The sequence below is a fragment of the Balaenoptera borealis genome, assembly GCF_965194805.1.
Source record: "Balaenoptera borealis genome assembly, chromosome: 14".
Classification (NCBI taxonomy): Eukaryota; Metazoa; Chordata; class Mammalia; order Artiodactyla; family Balaenopteridae; genus Balaenoptera; species Balaenoptera borealis.
Window position 1 is genome coordinate 83533273 of NC_138875.1, and position 19332 is coordinate 83552604.

Genomic DNA, 19332 nt, shown 5'->3' on the forward strand with positions numbered 1-19332 from the left:
AACAATATTTGTGAGGATATGCAAAGAAGAAGGGATAAACCAGTGGTTGGTGGATATAAATCTTACCTTTGGCTTTCTTCGGATGGGACTGGAGGCACTGATCTTGCCTGAGGCATTGACTTTGCCGTCCACCATCAGGGAAGAAATTTCTACCTCTCTGATGGCAATAAATCTGCCTTCAGCAGATAAAGCACTAAAGGACTATGTTCCCAAAGGCACTTGCCGATGCCCGTGTGGAGCCAGGTTCACAGGCGGGGAGGCATCCCATGTACACCGTGCCCATTCACGGTTTGAGGATGGCCTGGCGCAGTAGCTGGATGCAGCTTTGCTTGCTCAGGGTACATCCACATTAGCTCCCGTGCTGCTGGGAGAGCAGAGTGGCTTCGCCTCCCAGGTGGGTAAGGTGAGAAAACCCACATTCAGCCAGGCAGTACCGATGGGTAATTACTGTGAGTATCTTTGTGATGCGGAGGTTTTCTGAATGTGCCACAGAGGCCTTATCAAAAAAGTGCCGGGACAGGTCATCCTGGAAATGGGACAGTAGTGCCCAGGAGAATATAAGGCGGGCTGAAGTGGCTGCCTCATAGAAACAGGTCCAAATGTTCAAGTGAAGCAGAGAGGGGTAAAATGAGAGCAGAATATTTGAGGAAAGGAAGAAGTCCCTGTGGGAAACTCATTTTGAATAAACTCAATCTGCAAAACTCTAGATTTACAAAATAAGTAAATAGGATGGGTGAGCATGATTTTTGCTTATAAGATTCCTTTCAATAACATTTGAATGAAATTAAATGAAAGTGGAGTCCTCCCTTTTAAGAGCTTATCTATCAGAGAGACAGAGGGATGTCCAAAGCCTGGGCTCTGGCTAACTGTGAGACCCGTTTAAACCTCATCTTAGTTTTCTTATTTGCAAAAGGAAAGGACTGGGCTAAATATGATCTCTAAGGTACTTTTAATCTCAAAGTGCTTCCCCCATCGTATAAAATGCGATCAGTTTGTATTTGACATCAGGCTTACATAAAGTTCATAGCACATCACCTGGTAAGTGTGGTCAATGAATTTACTGTGTTGGTTAAAATCAAAAGTCCAGGGCTTCCCTGGTGGCACAGTGGTTGAGAATCTGCCTGCCAATGCAGGGGACACGGGTTCGAGCCCTGGTCTGGGAAGATCCTACATGCCGCGGAGCAACTAGGCCCGTGAGCCACAACTACTGAGCCTGCGCGTCTGGAGCCTGTGCTCCGCAACAAGAGAGGTCGCGATAGTGAGAGGCCCGCGCACCGCGATGAAGTGTGGCCCCCGCTTGCCGCAACTAGAGAAAGCCCTCACACAGAAACGAAGACCCAACACAGCCATAAATAAATAAATAAATTAAAAACAAAAATCAAAAGTCCATACCATTGCCTCTGAGGCCCTACTTGATCTGGCCCCTGACTACCTCTCAGGATCTTACCTCACTTCACTCTCCTCCTTGCCCACTATGTTCCAGGTCTTCTTTCTATTCCTGGAACACACCAAGCTCATTCCTACCTCAGGGCCTTTGCACTTGCTGTCCACTCTGCCTGGGATCCTTTCCCCCCAGATTTTCAGAGAGTTGGCTCTTTCCTGACATTCAGATCTCAGTTCAAACGTACTTCCTTCGAGCGGGCCTCCCTCAAGCTAATAGATATACAGAGAATTCAACACCCATTAAGAATGCATGTTCTGGGCTTCCCTGGTGGCGCAGTGGTTGAGAGTCTGCCTGTCGATGCAGGGGACACGGGTTCGAGCCCTGGTCTGGGAGGATCTCGCATGCCGTGGAGCAGCTGGGCCCGTGAGCCACAACTACTGAGCCTGCGCATCTGGAGCCTATGCTCCGCAACAAGAGAGGCCGCGATGGTGAGAGGCCCGTGCACCGCGATGAAGAGTGGCCCCGCTTGCCGCAACTGGAGGAAGCCCTCGCACGGAAACGAAGACCCAACACAGCCAATAAATAAATAAATAAATAAATAATAATTAAAGGTGCTAATAATTAAAAAAAAAAAAAAGAATGCATGTTCTTTTAGGGTGCACATGGAACACTTGCAAAACAGACATGCATGTATCTCCTTCAATATATTCCCAATGAACAATATGATATAGATCAGGTTCTCCAACTGCATTTTAATGAAATTTGAAATTAATTTTGAAAAGATAAATTTTTAGGGAATTCCCTGGCAGTCCAATGGTTAGGACTCTGCCCTTTCAGTGCTGAGAGCCCGGGTTCAATCCCTGGTGGAGGAACTAAGATCCCACAAGCTGCACGGCATGGCCAAAATAAAAATAAATAAATAAATAAATAAAACTCTTCTAAAAAATAAGGTTTATTTTTTTAAAAAAAGATAAATTTATAAAATATTTGGAAACCAAATAAAATATTGCTAAATGACTCTTGGAAATATTTAAAACTGGATGATGGTGAAAACACCACACGTCAAAATTGGTGGGACACAGACAGTGAAAGCACTATTTTAAAGGGAAATTTATAGCTTTATATACATTTATCAGGAAACAAGAAAGGTTAAGAAAGACCTGAGGCTAAGCATTCAACTCAAATACTGGAAAAGAAGCAGCAGAACCAAATGAAAGAAACAAGAAGGGAATAACTATTAGGGCAGAAATCAACAAAATATAGAACAACTGAGACGACTAACAAAACTAAAAGCTTATTCTATGAAAAGATTAATAAGATAAAAGTCTTGGACTTCCCTGGCGGTCCAGTGGTTAAGACTCTGTGCTTCCACTGCAGGGGGCACAGGTTCGATCCCTGGTGGGGGAACTAAGAAACTAAGCTCTCTGCATGCTGCTCGGCGCCTCCAAAAAAGAAAAAAAATTTCCCTCCACGTTTGGCCTTCCTTGCTGGTGCAGTGGTTAGGAATCCGCCTGCCAATGCAGGAGACACAGGTTCGATCCCTGGTCCAGGAAGATCCCACATGCCATGGAGCAACTAAGCCCGTGCACCACAACTACAGAGCCTGTGATCTAGAGCCCGCGAGCCACAACTACTGAGTCCACGTGCCACAACTACTGAAGCCCGCGCGCCTAGAGCCCGTGCTCCGCAACGAGAAGCCACCGCAATGAGAAGCCCGCGCACCACAACGAAGAGTAGCCCGCGCTCACCACAACTAGAGAAAGCCCGTGTGCAGCAACGAAGACCCAATGCAGCCAAAAATAAATAAATTTAAAAAAAAAAATCTCTGTACTTCACAGCCTTTGTCTCTGTGCATTACCAATCACAGCATCAGCCTTTTTCTACCATTGAATAGGAGACCCATCTAGTTACCACAAAAAAAGTCATAAAGAACACTAAATGGGGGAAACACTTCTACTCTGTTAAACATCTTTATTTTTCCACTTATTTTTTTAAGAAAAATAATCTAAATTCACACAAATAGTCTTGAAGCTTTTACCTTGTTTGGGTGAGAGATTTAACTTCTGTGCTTATAAAAAATATGTTGTGGGGAGGAATAATGATTTACCTAATTAAGTTAGCTTTGTACATCTCCCTCAAGCTCTAGTCCGTTGCCAGGTATTCGAGTATACATAGAAAAACGTACACCAAAATCCTCTCCAAAGAAAATAAATCAAACTGTCCAAAGATTAAATACTAAGGAGAGTAAATGAAATTCTCTGTAGCTTAATCTGAATTAAGAATCTTATGCTTCTCTATGTATCTTCGAGACCTGTCAGCTGTGGCAGTCTCCCTTTCTAGCCATGGAAGAGCATATTCTTGTTTATTGGCAAAGCTGTCACCATTTAATTGGTATCACATTCTGACTTGTACAAGTAACGTTCTTCACTTTAAAAACCTGGAGGGTGGGCTTCTCTGGTGGTGCAGTGGTTAAGAATGTGCCTGCCAATGCAGGGGACATGGGTTCAAGCCCTGGTCCGGGAAGATTTCACATGCTGCAGAGCAACTAAGCCCGTGTGCCACAACTACTGAGCCTGCGCTCTAGTGCCTGCGAGCCACAGCTACTGAAGCCCGGGTGCTTAGAGCCTGTGCTCCGCAGCAAGAGAAGCCACTGCAATGAGAAGCCCACACACCGCAATGAAGAGTAGCCCCCGCTCGCCGCAACTAGAGAAAGCCCGCCCGCAGCAATGAAGACCAAACACAGCCAGAAAAAAAAAAACAAAAACCCTGGAGGGTACTGGGTTATTGGGCAAACTTCTAACTACTGTTCAAATGTTTCTAGGAAACTGAACTAATTGTTCCAATGGATGATGGAAAACATAGCAAGATATCAAGAAATCCAAAGCAATAAGGGTGAAGTCTTATTTAGCATCCTGCAGTACACTGCCAACCATGACTTTAAATCTCAAACATGGTATTCAAGTGGAGAATAAATGAGTGTTTCCTTGCTGTAAAAAAAAAAAAAAAAAAAAAGAATCTTATGCTTAATAGTGTTTCTATGGAGTTAGTAACTATATTCGTCTCCTACTGATGCTGTAACAAACTATGACAAATTCAGTGGCTTAAGAAAACACAAATATATTATTTTACAGTTCTGGAGATCAGAAATCCAAAATGGGTCTAATGGGCCAAAATCAAGGTGTTGGCAGGCTGTGTTCCTTCAGGAGGCGCTGGGGGGAATCCATTTCTTGCCTTTTCCAGAAACCTTCATTGTTTGGCTCATGGCCTCCAATTAGCAATCTCATCACTCTCACCTGTGCTTCTGTTGTCACAGGCCTTTTCTGACTCTGACCTTCAGCCCCTCTTCCATTTTTTAAGAACCCTTGTGATTAAACTCACCTGGATAATTCAGGATACTCTTCCCCATCTTAAAATCCTTAACTTAATCACATCTGCAAAGTCCCTTTTGCCATATAACGTAACACAGTCACAGGTTGCAGGGATTAGAACACTGATAACCTCAGGGGGATCATTATTCTGCCCCCCACAGTAATTAAGACACCATCTGGGAAAGTTATCAGATTTGACACTAACGGGACTATATCTTCAGGTCCTATTTTCCTGAGTCTGTTGGGTAATCCTTCCAAATATTTAGGTATCTAATAGTTTCCAAGTAAATTTGAGAAGATATTACATCGTATGCTAATGTCGCGGAACATGATGAAATGTATGGGGGTTCCAATAACTAGCATCTCCACAAGCATGACTTCTCCCATTTCAAGGTGACCCCCACAATCCTCATTATCCCTTAAACTTACATAACATACCAAGCAATGGAACCATAAAAATAGTCCCACATAATATTACACAATGATTTAGTGGACAAAATGATCTCACAGCATTTTAAAGCTACATAATGAAATATTTAAGAGCAAAGATTCTGGAATCAGACAGACATGGACTCAAATCCTGACTGAACCCCTTGCATGATCTAAGTCTCAGTTTTACTCCTCAGTGCCCACCTAGGTTCACATGAGACCAAGTGAAAGGAAGCCCATAAAGCTTTTAGCAGCATATTAGCTGTTGTTATTACTATCATAAAGGCGATATCATATTTGACACAATAACACCGATCCCCATTTTACATATAAAGAAACATACTCCCGGGTTTCCCTAGTGGCACAGTGGTTAAGAATCCGCCTGCCAATGCAGGGGGACACAGGTTCGAGCCCTGGTCGGGAAGATCCCACATGCTGCGGAGCAACTAAGCCCGTGCGCCACAACTACTGAAGCCCGCGTGCCTAGAGCCTGTGCTCCGCATCAAGAGAAGCCATCGCAATGAGAAGCCCCTGCACCACAACGAGGAGTAGGCCCCACTCACCACAACTAGAGAAAGCCTGTGCGCAGCAACAAGAGACCCAACGCAGCCTAAATAAATAACTAAATAATAAAATAAATTTATAAAACAAAAAAGAAACATACTCCCCAAAAGTAAATAGCTCATCTAAGGATGCATAACTAGTAAATAATCATATATATCCCAGTGCCTGGCACACACTGTATCCACTCCTGAATACCTTCGTTTTCAGTAATATCAGATACAACCCCCGCAAGTCGACCTCACAACTGCTCCATCACCTTTTGTATTCACAGCTTTTTTCCTATCCATCCTCTATTCTCTGTTGCCTACCAAAGGATGTGGTCTCTGAGGACTTTATAGTACCCTGAAACCAAATGTCAAATGTGCTGAGATTTTAAGGCACAGTTTCAGAAACAGGTCCAGCTCATCTGCAAGAATATCATACTTCCCATTTTCTCCATTTTGATAAGCTATAATTCCCCCCACTCACTGAATGGGAGGAAACATTTGCAGATCATATATCTGATAAGGAATTGTAGCTGCAATATATAAAGAACACTTACAACCTAAAATAGACAAATAACCCAATTAAGAAATGGGCAAAGGATCTGAACAGACATTTCTGCAAAGATGTACAAATGGCCTATAAGCACCTGAAAAGCTCAAGATTAATCACTATGAAAATGCAAACTAAACATTTATATATATATACACATTTACATATACATATTTGAGTGTAGGCCAATTATATTTCATATTAATTTTTTTCAGGGCTCCTAACGGGATATTAGAAAATATTTCTTTTTAAAGGGACTTTGAGTCTGATAGGTTGAGACCCACTGATCTAGCAGATATGGTCAACATACAGCCTATTAGATATGGAACATACGGCTATGTTCCACACCGGCTTTAGCCTCAAGGACTCCATGGGGAAAGCAACAGTATAATTATAAAGTGATTTATTCCTCACTTCTGCTACCAACTTGTTCTTTATTTAGGGAATGTGCTGTTTCTGGAGATATATAATTACACATTTGGAGCACATGCATCTGTCATTATGTTATACAATGACAGATTTTACAACGTCTACGTGCCAGATAAGTGAATCTTACATCTATAAATGCCTGAACGTTAATTTAAACGTTTTTTTCATTGAAGCATACAGCTTCATCTGACTGGCCTTTTGCATCTCGAGGCCACTGTAATGACTGTGCTGTAACCAAACGACGCCCTAATATGCAGAGGTCAGCCACTGCTGGCCTCGCAACTAAATGGTAACAGACTGATGAGCTTTTTGGAGTTCTTTTGGAGCTTTTTATAGGAACTTATTTCTTTTTATGCACTATTAATCTATTTATTGCTGCTCTTAGCATTGGTGGCCTCAAGCAGTGCCTCCCATCTCTAATTTGCTGCATTCATACAAACATTTGTTTTAACGCCCACATTACCAGTGACAGTACATTTTTCATCTCTTGGAACCTAGCGCTATAGCCAAAGCCTTTTCAATCCCAACTTTCAAAAGCCTTCTAGCTTAAGAAAAAAACCGAACATTTATTATAAGCTTACGGGGGTACCTTAAGGGCAAAAGTGAACCAAGGAGGCAGAACCAGGAAGTAGAAACTCAGCAGAAACCAAAGAGGCCATTTTCTTAGTATTGCTCACCTCTGCTCCCTTTGCCTGTCCAGTTTCTTTCTTTTGCTTCTGTAAACTCCCCTTCTTGGCTTCTCCATAAACATGACTCTGCCACAAACCCTGAGGTTACATCAGCTCAGTTCTGGTCACTTGCAGAGAACAAAGAGCTGCCTCTCTCCCAGTGCCAGTCCCAGAGGAGAGAATCAGATTGGTCCTTTTGGGTTAGGTTTCCCTGTGGTCCGACTGATAAGGTCATGTAGTATAAAAATGGCTGCTGGGGCCACCTCTGTGAGGAAGGGCAGTTTTTAGAGGAAGAATGTTGTGATAAACTGGCTTACCATGCATCAAAGGAAACGGACAATCCAGACTGTTGGAACTTTGTCTAAAATAAAAATAATTTCTGTGTGAGGGTCTGAGGTGCTCCCCTATGAAGAAAGAACATGAGGTTTGGCCCCATTATTATGTGGTAGGTACTTTTTTTCTGAGGACCTTGATTGTCTACTCCGTTTCTTTCTTTCTTTCTTCCTTTCTTTCTTCCTTCCTTCCTTTCTTTCTTTCTCTTTTTCTTTCTTTTTCTTTTCTTTCTTTCCTTCTTTCTTTCTTTCTTTCTTTCTTTCTTTCTTTCTTTCTTTCTTTCCTTTTCTTCCTTCCTTCCTTTCTCTCTTTTTTTAATTTGATATAATTCACATACCATAAAAGCCACCTTTTTATTTTTTTAATTTTGTGTTATTAAAATAATTTTATTTATTTATTTATTTATTTTGGCTCGCCGGGTCTTAGTTGTGGCACACGGGATCTTCGTTGCGGCATGCAGCCTTCTTAGTTGGGCATGCGAACTCTTAGTTGCTGCATGCATATGGGATCTAGTTCCCCGACCAGGGATCGAACCTAGGCCCCCTGAATTGGGAGCGCACAGTCTTACCCACTGGACCACCAGGGAAGTCCTACAACCTTTTTAAAATGTACAAATCAGTGACTTTTAGTAAATTCACAAGCGTTCTGCAACTATCACCATTATCTGTTTTCCAGACCATTTTCATGATCCCAGATGGGAACCTCATACTCGGTAGCAATCACTCCCCATTATTTCTTTCCCCCAGTCCTAAGCAACCACGGATCAACTCTCTGTCTCTGTGGATTTGCCTATTCTGGGCATTTCATAAAAATAGAATCATACAATATGTAGCCTTTTGTACTTGGCTTCTTTCACTTAGCATAGTTTTCAAGCTTCATACACATTGTAGCATGTGTCAGTGTTTCATTCCTTTTTACGGCTAAATATTCCATTGTATGGATAGACCACATTTTATTTATCCATTCATCAGTAGATGGACATTTAAGTTACTTCCACTTTTTGGGGCTTATGAATAATGCTACTATGAACATTCATGTACAAGTTTTTACATGAACGTATCTTTTTAAAAATTTTTGTTTATTTATTTATTTATGGCTGCGTTGGGTCTTTGTTGCTGTGGGCGGGCTTCCTCTAATTGCCTTGAGCAGGGGCTACACTTCGCTGTGGTGCACAGGCTTCTTATTGCGGTGGCTTCTCTTGTTGTGGAGCACGGGCTCTAGGAGCGAGGGCTTCAGTAGTTGTGGCACATGGGTTCAGTAGTTGTGGCTTGTGGGCTCTACAGCACAGGCTCAGTAGTTGTGGCACACGGGCTTAGTTGCTCCGCAGCATGTGGGATCTTCCTGGACCAGGGCTCGAACCTGTGTCCCCTGCATTGGCAGGCGAATTCTTAACCACTGTGCCACCAGGGAAGCCCTAAAATGTTTTCTTAAAGCAGCTGCACCGTTTTACTTTCCCACCAGCAGTATATGAATACTCCAGTTTCTCCAGCCTTGCCATCTTTTTGATGGTCGATTGTTTTGATTATACCCATGCTAGTGGGATGCAGTGGTGTCTCACTGTGATTTTGATTTGCATTTCCCTAGTGACCAATGATATTGAACATCTTTTCATATCCTTATTGACCTTTTGTGTATCTGCTTTGTAGAAATGTCTGTTCAAACCTTTTGCCCATTTTTAGTTGGGTTGTCATTTTACTGATGAGTTATAAGAGTTAAAGAACTCTTTAAGATTTTAGACCCTTCTCAGATATATGATTTTTCCCATTCTGTGGGTTGTCTTCTTTTTCTCAATAATGGCCTTTGATGCACAAAAGTTTTAAATTTTCATAAAGTCCAATTTATCTACTTTTTTTCTTTTGTCACCTGAACTTCAGGTGTCATATCTAAAAAACCACTGCCTAATTCAAGGTCACAAAGATTTACACCTATGTCTTCATATGACTCATAGTTTTAACTCTTACATTTAGATCTTTGATCCATTTTGAGTTAATTCTCATATATGGTAAGAGGTAGGGGTCCAACTTCATCATTTGCATGTGAATATCCAGTTGTTCCAGCACCATTTGTTGAAAAGACTATTCTTTCTTTGCTGAGTTGTCTTAACATCTTTACTAAAAATCTTGGTGTGTTTTTTTTTAAGCTAAATTCCCAGAGTTGCTCAATAACTGACTACACTCAGCCAAGCATACAATATGCAACTGAATGTGATTAAGATTATGTGAAGGGCGGCTGCGCAGCGTCGGCAGGGAGCGCGGGCTGCGAAGAGGCGGGCCGGGCCGAGCTGGGCGAGGGGGAACGCGGACCGGGGAGGCGGCGGCGGCAACCTGGGCCTCGCGGCTCAGCCGCGCATCGAAGCAGGCCTCCGCGGCGCGCGCCCCTCGCCGAGCCCGCCCCGGGCCGGCGAGCGCTGGTCACCCACCGAGGCTCAGGCCGCTGCCGCGGCGAGTTCTTGAAATCATGAATCCTGTTTATAGCCCGGGTTCTTCTGCGGTTCCCTATGCAAATGCCAAAGAAATTGGTTATCCAGCTGTTTCCCCATGGGTTACGCAGCAGCTCCTGCCTATTCCCCCAACACGTACCCTGGAGCGAATCCTACCTTCCAAACCGGTTACACTCCTGGCACACCTTACAAAGTGTCCTGTTCCGCCACCAGCGGGGCGGTGCCACCGTACTCCTCCTCCCCCAACCCCTACCAGACCGCTGGACATGCCGTGCGAAGTGCCTAGCCCCAGCAGAGCGCGCACGCACAGCAAGGCACGCACTACCCCCAGCCCCTGTATGCAGCACCCCCTCACGTCATCCACCCCACCACAGTGGTGCAGCCCAACGGCATGCCAATGCCAGCGACGGTGTCCCCTGCTCCCATCCCTCTGCCTAGAGGCAACGGGGTCACCACGGGCACGGTGGCGGGGACCACTATAGCCATGTCAGCGGGTACCTTGCTGACTGCCCGCCCACTCCCCAACTCCTGTCGCCCCCCACCCCGTCACTGTGCCCACTTATCGGGCCCCAGGAACACCCACCTACAGCTATGTGCGCCCTCAGTGGTGATCACCCTGCAAACGTTTGCGGATGGAGCTGTGCAGTCACATCGTGGAGGTTCCACAGCTGGTGCTGCAGGCCTCGTGCCTCCAACCAGGACTTTCTTCTTAATGCTCTGGACACTTAGCTAAACAATACTACGGCCGGCCCAGCAGGTCCCAGCGCCCTCAGTCTCCAACTGACTCTGTGGGTTGGTCTTAAAGCAAATCCTGTTTGGTGGGCTGCCAGGCAATTTTTTAGCTAACTGTAATGATAAAAAGGGAGTATTAATCTATTCTGAATCATATCTAGCTGAATGCATGTTTAAAAAAAAACAACAACACAAAAACAAAGCTTGTTCCATCTACCTGCAGTGACTGATGCAGAACCATCATATGTAAAATCCAAAGGAATGGAAAAGTATTTTACAACTTGTATCATTAATGCACTCTTGTAATGTATGCAAAGTCAAAGTGAATTTCTTCACAGAGCATCTGAAATCTCTTCGATGATTCTTCAGCCTTTTGGGGTTGACGTGGGTTGCCAATTGGAAACATGGACTTCTACTTTCCACCCATCTGTTCCTTTTGCATGGACTGCACTGGGAGAGAGTTGCAGGGACAGGCAGAGTGTGGGGAGGCCACCGCTGCTTGGGGTGCAGCCAGGTTAATGGCTTTCTCTCCATTTAGGCGTGTGGGGTCAGTGTGATGTGGACGTCCTTAGGGATTACCATGAATCCAGTTAGGGACAAAAGGTGGTTTATGTATCAGCAAAGCAATTTTCTCTGCTATATAAATTTTCATTACAAATCTCTTACAGATAGAGATGATGCTTTCTATATGTTTAATGGAAAAGTCCTATGCAGAGCGATATTATTTTCCTGGGATGGAAGATATGTGAAAGAGAACCAGCCACACTTGGAGAAGGTATTGGCCTCTCCTTTATTTAGCTTAGAAAAATCATTCCTTTTTTCTCCCCCCAGCCGGGGGAAATGTTTGAATCACCTGAAAACATATGTAGGCATTGTTGTTCTCCCTCCCACAAAGAAGGGCAAAGACTTCATTCAGCTGTGTGTTATGAAGAAAGTTGTATATTTAAGAACTTTTAAAAGGGAACAGGACTTTATTGGATATTGATTGTTTCTTGTAGAGAGGCAGGGCTGTGGCTGTGTTTCGGCCCATGCACTTGATGGGGACTTGTCTTCTGAGAGCATCTGGAGGGGACTCGTGGAGATGGCTGTGGGGAGGTGTGAGGGAAGGGCTGGCGCCTGTTGTCTGTGAGCCCCTTCGGCCATCTCTTCTTGCGGCTGAGGACACTCGGCACAAAGCACGTGTGGACAGCAAAGGGCCAGGCAGCATCAGAACGTGTTTGCCTGCCGGAACTTATTACAGAAAGGATTTTGTGTTTAAAATCTGAATATTGTACATAATAAACCAAGAGGATTTTTTTGCCTAAACGTGCCCAACTTGTATCGATGGGTGTGTGTGTGTGTCTGTCTGTCCTCAGATGAAGTCAGGGGGGGTGGGGGGTGAGGGCTGTTCCCTTTCAGCGATCTGTCAGGGGCGGGGTGCCTCTGCTCCACCCCGTCGTTGTTTCAAGCGCTGTGGGCCTCAGGTGGGGGGGGGGCACCTTACTCTCCTTACAGCTCCGGCAGCTGGTCAGGGCTCCGGCACTGGGGTGGCATTCAGCCCCGGATGGTGAGTGGGATACCTGACCCCTGAGCCTTTGGTAACCTTATTTTTTATAGTGAGTACTCTTCATAATTTTCTTTTTCACATTTTATTTTATAAGAAATTTAGGAATATTTTTGCATGGATCATTGTAAACAGAAGATTTATTTCTGTTTAACCTACCTTTGTATGTGTGTATTCGTGTGTGTGTGCGTGTGTGTGTGTGGCAGCCATTTACCCCAGGCACAGTGTCCACTTCTTCAACTCTTTGTTGGTAATTCCATCTGTGTAGTGGCCAGTTTGTAACATCGATATGTTCTCCAGGGCCTGAACTGATCCAGTAACAGAGAAGCTGGTTTCCCCAGTTTAGTGTAATAAGTTAGGAGAAAATATGATTTTAGTATATGTTTTTTAAAAGTCCCAAACAGAGTGCACCTACACAGATACACACATGCGACTACCTGTAAGGGTTAGAGTCATTTGAATTCAGGAGGAAGTTATGAGAAATTATATAGGCTATTTCTTCCAGCTTGCCTGAGACTTGGCACACACAGGGTGAATGTTTTCACGAGCACTGAATTAAATGGTGTTTTCAAGAGAAAGAAAAGAGTGGGTTGCGTTTTCTCCCCATTTATATCAGCTTTATAAACACTTTCCCCCCTGTAATTTCTAAAAAAATCTTGCTTCCCTTTTGTGAAGTTGAGTTGGGAGACTTCATCAAATACTTTTGCATTATGGAATACATCTGTGTGGAAATCTTTTCAATTTTGAAACTATCAGGGCATCAGCTATCAAATGTGAAAGGTAGATCTTGTCTAGCAGGTAAGAATCTGGATATAATGAATAGTAACAAAAACTATCATATGTTGTAATTTTAGCAGCATTTAGTTCCAGTAAAATTAAGGAATACAGCTTCTGTTATAAAGTTGCATAATTTGATATCCTAAGCACAACAGTAGAACATTCAGAGAAATTTTGCATTTTTTATATGTGACATTCCTAATTTGAGAGTCTTTCAGCTAAATTACAGTTATTTTAGAAGTTGAGACAGGCAAATAAAGGAACTAATTCCTATAAACATAGATATCATCATGGACATTTTAAAAAATTTTTGTTCTACAGCCTTCCCCTAAGGTTTAGAAGGTATGTTTCTCTGCTTAGGGAAACCCTGTTTGGATCTGGGCCAGATGACTGAAAGTTTCACGATGAGTGATGGTCCCATCAGCTTGCTGCCTCTGAGAACTGAGGCCAGCATCAGGGCCAGGGCCATTTGTGACAAGCACAGAAGCGCTTCCAGAATCTTTTGTCTCTTGTGTTTGATCTTTTCTCAACATTCTTGTTGGTTTAGTTATTAGGCCTACCAGTTGTATTATATGACTCCGTTTCTTGAGTGCTATGCAAATGTAGTATTTACAGGAGCTGAGAGTGGTCCTGAGCCGTGGGCTGGACACCTGGTCGGTACTCGGTACTCGCCCTGCCCTTCCCAAGCTGTGCATTCCCATCTGCTGGCATCGGCACTTCAAACAAGAGGAAATAGATTCTTGGGGCTTGGGATATACTAATCTCTGGTAGTGCTGTCCTGGCAGCAGGTGGTGAAAGGATGGCAGGAACCAGACGCATCAGTATTGGGGCCTACTTTTTAAGGAAACTCAGACTTCTTCACCTGTCCTTTGTAAACATTTGGAAACAGTATTACTCCGACCAGTTGGGCCACCTTCTCCCTATCTGGCAGCTAACAGCTGGACGCCCCAGTTCTTGCCAGCCTGGGCACTGCCCAGATGGGACGCCTGCCTGACACCCTCTGGCCGTGCAAGGGCAGGCTTAAGGGTGTGGGGCTTGAGGTGGGGTACAGCTTCTGGTTCTTCTCTTGGTGCTAAGGACGGGGTGTGTCTCTAGAGAGGAGTGGTTGGCACAGGGGAAGGGTGGACTGCGTGACTCTCCTCTCTAGTACATTTCAAATGTTGGTGTGTTTTTTTCTCCTGAGCTGTTTATTGCTCAACCTGAGCTTTCTGAAAGGAGCCTGCAGAGGACACGCTGCAGAGGAGGGTCTGATCTTTTCAGGTAGAAACTTGCAGAGTTGATCTTACATGTTTCAGAGTATTTGCCTCTTTCCCCACCCTATTCACTTGAAGAACAGAAAACCTCTGAGGTAATCTTATTTGAATCCCCAGGACCAATGCCAAGTCACTTGGGACAGGGAGACCAAGGAAAGGCTGGCATCTCTGTGCAGGGAGCCTGCAGTGAGCTTCAGGGGATGCTGTGCTCCCAGGTCTGGTGTGTTGGAGATGACAAGTGTCTTATCTTGGTCTCCTGAGCCCTGTTTGAGTCTCCTGTAGGTCCTCGTGCAGACCAGCAGTCAGTAGAATAATTGGGCTGGACCTGAGGCCAGCTCTCATGTGTTCCTGGTGGGGTTACTGTGATGGCCACTCAAGAGGGACCCCAGGGAGCCACTGTTACTGACTAGGAAATGGTTCCTTTTTTTTTTAATCAGTCATCAATTTTATACACATCAGTGTATATATGTTAATCCCAATCGCCCAATTCAGCACACCACCATCCCCACCCCACCGCAGTTTTCCCCCCTTGGTGTCCATACGTTTGTTCTCTACATCTGTGTCTCAACTTCTGCCCTGCAAACCGGTTCATCTGTACCATTTTTCTAGGTTCCACATACATGCGTTAATATACGATATTTGTTTTTCTCTTTCTGACTTACTTCACTCTGTATGACAGTCTCAAGATCCATCCACGTCTCAACAAATGACTCAATTTTGTTTCTTTTTATGGGTGAGTAATATTCCATTGTATATATGTACCACAACTTCTTTATCCAGTCTTCTGTCGATGGGCATTTAGGTTGCTTCCATGACCTGGCTTTTGTAAATAGTGCTGCAATGAACATTGGGGTGCATGTGTCTTTTTGAATTATGGTTTTCTCTGGGTATATGCCCAGTAGTGGGATTGCTGGGTCATATGGTAATTCTATTTTTAGTTTTTTAAAGAACCTCCATACTGTTCTCCATAGTGGCTGTATCAATTTACATTCCCACCAACAGTGCAAGAGGGTTCCCTTTTCTCCACACCCTCTCCAGCATTTGTTGTTTGTAGATTTTCTGATGATGCCCATTCTAACTGGTGTGAGGTGATACCTCATTGTAGTTTTGATTTGTATTTCTCTAATAATTAGTGATGTTGAGCAGCTTTTCATGTGCTTCTTGGCCATCTGTATGTCTTCTTTGGAGAAATGTCTATTTAGGTCTTCTGCCCATTTTTGGATTGGGTTGCTTATTTCTTTAATATTGAGCTGAATGAGCTGTTTATATATTTTGGAGATTAATCCTTTGTCCGTTGATTCGTTTGCAAATATTTTCTCCCATTCTGAGGGTTGTCTTTTCGTCTTGTTTATGGTTTCCTTTGCTGTGCAAAAGCTTTGAAGTTTCATTAGGTCCCATTTGTTTATTTTTGTTTTTATTTCCAGTACTCTAGGAGGTGGATCAAAAAAGATCTTGCTGTGATTTATGTCAAAGAGTGTTCTTCCTATGTTTTCCTCTAAGAGTTTTATAGTGTCCGGTCTTACATTTAGGTCTCAAATCCATTTTGAGTTTATTTTTGTGTATGGTGTTAGGAAGTATTCTAATTTCATTCTTTTACATGTAGCTGTCCAGCTTTCCCAGCACCACTTATTGAAGAGACTGTCTTTTCTCCATTGTATATCTTTGCCTCCTTTGTCATAGATTAGCTGACCATAGGTGCATGGGTTTATCTCTGGGCTTTCTATCTTGTTCCATTGATCTATGTTTCTGTTTTTGTGCCAGTACCATATTGTCTTGATTACTTTAGCTTTGTAGTATAGTCTGAAGTCAGGGAGTCTGATTCCTCCAGCTCCGTTTTTTCCCCTCAAGACTGCTTTGGCTATTCAGGGTCTTTTGTGTCTCCATACAAATTTTAAGATTTTTTGTTCTAGTTCCGTAAAAAATGCCATTGGTAATTTGATAGGGATTGCATTGAATCTGTAGATTGCTTTGGGTAGTATAGTCATTTTCACAATATTGATTCTTCCAATCCAAGAACATGGTATATCTCTCCATCTGTTGGTATCATCTTTCATTTCTTTCATCAGTGTCTTATAGTTTTCTGCATACATGTCTTTTGTCTCCCTAGGTAGGTTTATTCCTAGGTATTTTGTTCTTTTTGTTGCAATGGTAAACGGGAGTGTTTCCTTAATTTCTCTTTCAGATTTTTCATCATTAGTGTATAGGAATGCAAGAGATTTCTGTGCATTAATTTTGTATCCTGCAACTTTACCAAATTCATTGATTAGCTCTAGTAGTTTTCTGGTGGCATTTTTAGGATTCTCTATGTATAGTATCATGTCATCTGCAAACTGTGACAGTTTTACTTCTTCTTTTCCAATTTGTATTCCTTTTATTTCTTTTTCTTCTCTGATTGCTGTGGCTAGGACTTCCAAGACTATGTTGGATAATAGTGGTGGGAGTGGACATCCTTGTCTTGTTCCTGATCTTAGAGGAAATGCTTTCAGTTTTTCACTGTTGAGAATGATGTTTGCTGTGGGTTTGTCGTATATGGCCTTTATTATGTTGAGGCAGGTTCCCTCTATGCCCACTTTCTGGAGAGTTTTTATCATAAATGGGTGTTGAATTTTGTCAAAAGATTTTTCTGCATCTATTGAGATGATCATATGGTTTTTATTCTTCAATTTGTTAATATGGTGTATCACATGGATTGATTTGCGTATATTGAAGAATCCTTGCATCCCTGGGATAAATCCCACTTGATCGTGGTGTATGATCCTTTTAATGTGTTGTTGGATTCTGTTTGCTAGGATTTTGTTGAGGATTTTTGCATCTATATTCATCAGTGATATTGGTCTGTAATTTTCTTTTTTTGTAGTATCTTTGTCTGGTTTTGGTACCAGGGTGATGGTGGCCTCCTAGAATGAGTTTGGGAGTGTTCCTTCCTCTGCAATTTTTTGGAAGAGTTTGAGAAGGATGGGTGTTAGCTCTTCTCTAAATGTTTGATAGACCTTTTTTTTTTTAAATGATTTTTGAATACTGCTTTTTTTTTTTTTAGACCATTCTCATAGTACTTTTTTTTTTTTTTTTTTTTAAAGATTTATTTATTTAATTGATTGATTGGTTGCTATGTTGGGTCTTCGTTTCTGTGCTAGGGCTTTCTCTAGTTGCGGCAAGCTGGGGCTACTCTTCATCGCAGTGCGCGGGCCTCTCAGTATCGCGGCCTCTCTTGTTGCGGAGCACAGGCTCCAGACGCGCAGGCTCAGTAGTTGTGGCTCACGGGCCCAGTCGCTCCGCGGCATGTGGGATCTTCCCAGACCAGGGCTCGAACCCGTGTCCCCTGCATTCGCAGGCAGATTCTCAACCACTGCGCCCCAGGGAAGCCCTCTCATAGTACTTTTTTAAAACTTAAGCCAGCATTGTCTTCCAGTGTTAAAGGCACCCCTCACCTCTGCACTGAACTTCAGGTGTCAATCAATACAAAGGAACATCCATCCTGAGCCAGTTACATTATGTGTAAATTCATACTATTTTAATTTTTTATGCAATCTGATGAGTAGATGAGCTCAGACTTAAAATTCTTAAAAGCACGTTTATTGTAACAAGAATTGTTATGTATTAATACTGCAGTTTTCAATAAAGACTGACTTGTGTTGCAAAAAAAAAAAAGATTATGTGAAAAATCCCGACTGTAATCAGCAGTCACTTTTACTTTATAAACTAAGATTACTCTGGCTAGTGCACTGGATATATTCACTATCTTAATTGTGCTGATGGCTTCATGGGTGTGTACATATGTCAAACTTATAAAATTGTATAATTTAAATACGTGCAGTTTACTGTATGTCAATTATGCCTCAAGAGAGCTGTTTTTAAAAAGAGATAAACTCAGGGCAAGAGTGTAAATGAAACAATTTTTTTTTTCCTAATCATTTTTCAGGATCAGCTTCTCTGGTTGGGCCTAAGGTTACACTACCAACTAGGCACTTACTTACAAAAACTTTTATTTGTACATTTCTCTTAACTGACTTTGTTCAAAAACACAAACAAACCATTTAAATTCAAGATCTGTAAGGCTAAGACCATCTCATTACTATGGGGTAAGTATTCATGAGAGCTGTAAATGTGTTTTGACTCTTAAGGAAAAGTATTTTTAAGTTTCTTTCCAGTGAGAATTTAGTGACTGGGTTTTCTTTTCTACACAGAATTTAAGTCCCCCCAATTACACAAAGCTCCATTTTGGCAGAGACTTTATCTGTCTGTTCACCCTCATATGCCTAGCATCTAGAACACTGTTAAGCACACAACAAGCACTCAGTAAATACCTGTCAAAGAATGAATAAAATCCCACTTAAACTGTCACCACCTTTTCCTGGGACCATTTTGAACTGAGGCAGGTGGCAGCTCTATTCCTCCTGTTAACATGACAAGTCCATCTCCAGAGGCAGATACTGTCTTCCTCAAATTTTATTATTATTCACCTTTTTATATTTGTAAAAACAAGGTGGTGTGGCTTAGGAATCTCACTTCCAGGAAAAGACCTAAAATGGTGTGTTAAAGATTATGCATAGGATCCACAAACTAGAAGCAATCAGATGAGAGCGGTTAAGGAAATCATCCCTAACTGAAGAAACAATCCATAGATTAAAACTTATCGTTAGGACAAGTCTGCCATAACATGGAAAACATGTAGTGTGAATCAGGAATTGAAAAGCACCATCACTGACTATGCTTACAAATTAAAAACGTATACACAATTATCTGCTAGAATTTATACTCCATGAAGGCAGAATGTTTGGGTTTGTTCTGTTCACTAGACAGTGCCTGATACGGAAGGTGTTTATTAACACTTGTTGAATGAATTAATGAAACTAAATATAAAACATATCTATGATAACA

General features: G+C 42.6%; 1 protein-coding gene and 1 pseudogene across 2 annotated transcripts in view; one reads left to right on the plus strand and one right to left on the minus strand.

Annotated features, from left to right (window-relative positions):
* Nucleotides 1–19332, minus strand: part of IFT81 (intraflagellar transport 81) — a 201694-nt gene that overhangs the window by 181486 nt on the left and 876 nt on the right. The gene's annotated exons all lie outside the window — the stretch shown is intronic.
* On the plus strand, nucleotides 2026–19327 carry LOC309611463 (myelin-associated neurite-outgrowth inhibitor pseudogene; annotated as a pseudogene). The gene has a single exon. The product of its transcript is annotated as a myelin-associated neurite-outgrowth inhibitor pseudogene (transcript).